The sequence below is a fragment of the Petaurus breviceps genome, unplaced genomic scaffold (assembly GCF_028583685.1).
Source record: "Petaurus breviceps papuanus isolate PSGF00001 unplaced genomic scaffold, PetGlider_PUasm1.0 126, whole genome shotgun sequence".
In the NCBI taxonomy this organism is placed as follows: Eukaryota; Metazoa; Chordata; class Mammalia; order Diprotodontia; family Petauridae; genus Petaurus; species Petaurus breviceps.
The window spans coordinates 29383698-29386926 of record NW_027185655.1 but is presented as its reverse complement, the minus strand read 5'-3'; the positions used below and the strand labels follow the sequence as shown (position 1 = coordinate 29386926).

Here is a 3229-nt window from a genome sequence, read left to right as displayed (position 1 = left end):
ACCCCCAGACTAGTAATGCTTCATGTCCCTCTCAGCTATGCTTCTGATTTTCTAGCCATTAGTACTTTCACCCCTCTCCCTTCAGCTTTTCAGTTCCCCTTTATGTGTTGTCTTCCTCTCGTTAAAATATAAGCTGCTTGGGGGCTGGGGCAGTCTTTCTTTTTGCTTTTTGCTGTTGTTGGTATTGTTACCAGTGCTTAGCACAGTGCCCAATGGTGAATATTTAATATATGCTTGTTGTTTGCCTGCCAAAAAAAAAAAAAAGGAATCAACAGCCTGCTAAAGGAGACCCAAAAAAAAATACTGAAGAAGATAACACCTTAAAAAATAGACTAACTCAAATGGAAAAAGAGACCCAAAATCCCAGTGAGGAAAAGAATGCCTCAAAAAACCAAATTTGCCAGATGGAAAAGGAATTTCAAAAGCTCACTGAAGAGAATAATTCCTTCAGAATTAGACTGGAGCAAATGGAAGCTAATGACTTTATGAGAAATCGAGATGCTATAAAACAGATCTAAACAAATTTAAATAATAGAAGGCAATGTGAAATATCTCACTGGAAAAACCACTGACCTGGAAAATAGGTCCCATAGAGATAATTTAAAAGTTATTGGACTACCTGAAAGCCATAATCACCAAAAAAGCCTAGACATCATCCTTCAAGAAATTCTCAAGGAAAATTGCTTTCATATTCTAGAACCAGAGGGCAAAATAGAAATCGCAAAAATTCACAGATAGCCTCTTGAAAAAGGTCCCCCCCAAAAAACCCTAGGAATATCATAAGCCAAATTCCAGAGTTCCCAGGTCAAGGAGAAAATATTACAAGCAGCCAGGAAGAAACAATTTGAATATTGTGGAAACACAATAAGGATAACACAAGATCTAGCAGCTTTCTACACTAAGGGATCAAAGGACTTGGAATATGATATTTTGGAGGTCAAAGGAGCTAGGATTAAAACTAAGAATCATCTACCCAGCAAAACTGAATATAATGCTTCAGGGGAAAATATGGTTATTCAATGAAATAGAGGACCTTCAAGCATTCTTTTTTTTTTTTTTTGCTTTTTTGGAAGGCAGTTGGGGTTAAGTGACTTGCCCAAGGTCACACAGCTAATATATGTGTTAAGTGTCTGAGGCCACATTTGAACTAAGGTCCTCCTGACTCCAGGGCCAGTGCTCTATTCACTGTGCCACCTAGCCACCCAAACTTCCAGCATTCTTGATGAAAAAACCAGAGCTGAACAGAAATTTTGACTTTCAAATACAAGAAGCAAAAGAAGCATGATAAGCGCCGGGGTCCTGCTGTCTTGGATCCGGCTGCACGCGAGCGGGCTCTGGAGGGAAAGTTCCGAGACAAAGGGAAGCGGCACCGTAGCCACCGACCATCCAGGCAGCTTCTGTCTCAATCTGGGACATTTGCTGGGGCCGCGCTGAGCGGGACTTTGCATATGTCTGGGATAGCCCTCAGCAGACTTGCACAGGGGCGAAAAGCTTGGAGAAAAGATCATCCTTTTGGCTTTGTAGCAGTACCTACGAAAAATCCAGATGGCACAATGAATCTCATGAACTGGGAATGTGCCATTCCAGGGAAGAAAGGGACACCGTGGGAAAGAGGTTTATTTAAACTACGGGTGCTTTTTAAGGATGATTATCCATCTTCACCACCAAAATGTAAATTTGAACCACCATTATTTCACCCAAATGTGTATCCTTCAGGCACAGTGTGCCTGTCCATCTTAGAGGAAGATAAGGATTGGAGGCCAGCAATCACAATTAAACAGATCTTGTTAGGAATACAGGAACTTCTAAATAAACCAAATATTCAAGACCCAGCTCAAGCAGAGACTTACACAATTTACTGCCAAAACAGAGTGGAATATGAGAAAAGGGTTGGAGCACAAGCCAAGAAGTTTGCATCCTCATAAACATTGATCTTGTGGCATCTTAAAAAGGAAGGGATTGGTTTGGCAAGAACTTGTTTACAAAATTTTTGCAAAATCTAATGATGCTATGTACAATGACTATTCACTTAGGGGAGGGGGTTGTGTGTGTGCCATTTTCCATTTTCGCCACTTGTATACAGTTCTAAATTTGCTGAATTCCCCCCAGTTTTTTCATACAGGGTCTCTTCCTTCAGTCTTTTGTATTTTTGATTGTTATGTAAAACTTGGTTTTATTTTAATATTGATGTCAGTATTTCAACTGCTGTAAAATTATAAACTTTTATACTTCTATAAATTCCCTAGTATCTAGTTTCATTTGCTCTCTGATGCAGGCATGCTTACAAATGTTTAGAACTCTTATTTAGCCTCTAGCTGGCTGTATGAAAAAGGAAGTTCATAACCTCTCCCTTTCCCTAGCAGCCAGCACCTTGTTTCTGCATCACTTCCTTGTGTTTATATGGCATTTTGTCTGTGTTGCTGTTTAGAGTAAATAAATTATTTATATAAAGAAAAAAAAGAAGCATGATAAGGTAAACAGGAAAAAGAAATCATAAGGAACTTATCAAAGTTGAGCTATTTATATTCCTACATGGAAAAACAATAATTGTAACTCATGAGACTTTTCTCAGTATGAGGATAGTTGAAGGTAATATATATATGTGTGTGTATATATATATATGTGTGTGTGTGTGTGTGTATATACATACATATATATGTTTATATAGGAGGGTGTATGTATGTATAAATACATATGTGAGTGTGTATATATTTGTACATGTATACATAGATGGCACAGGATCAGTTGAATAGGAAGGCATGATATCTAAAAAAGTAAATTAAGAGTTGAGAGAGGAATATAATGAGAGAAGGAGATAGGAAGAGATAGAATAGGGTAAATTATCTCATATAAAAGAGGCAAGAGAAAAGTGTTATAATGGAGGGGAAGAACAGGAAGGTGAAAGGGAACGGGGTCAACCTTACACTCATTGAATTTGGCTTAAGGAGGGAATAACATACACACTTATATATCGATAGGAAAGTAGGGGGGAAGTGGATAAGAGGGGGGATGATAGAAGGGAGTCCAGATTGGGGGAGAGGGTAGTTAGAACCACCCACTTTTGAAAAGGGACAGGGTCCAAGTGAAAAATAGAATAAATGGGGGGCGGGATAGGATGGAGAGAAATATAGTCTTTCACAATATATCTACTATGGAAAAATTTTGCATAACTACACATGTACAATCTATAATGAATTGCTTATCTTCCCAGTGGGGATGGGTGAGGAGG

At 38.6% G+C, this 3229-nt stretch overlaps 1 pseudogene; it reads left to right on the top strand.

Moving 5' to 3' along the window:
• Positions 1-1404: 1404 nt before the first annotated feature.
• On the top strand, positions 1405-2463 carry LOC138169758 (SUMO-conjugating enzyme UBC9 pseudogene; annotated as a pseudogene).
• The last annotated feature ends 766 nt before the right edge of the window (positions 2464-3229 follow it).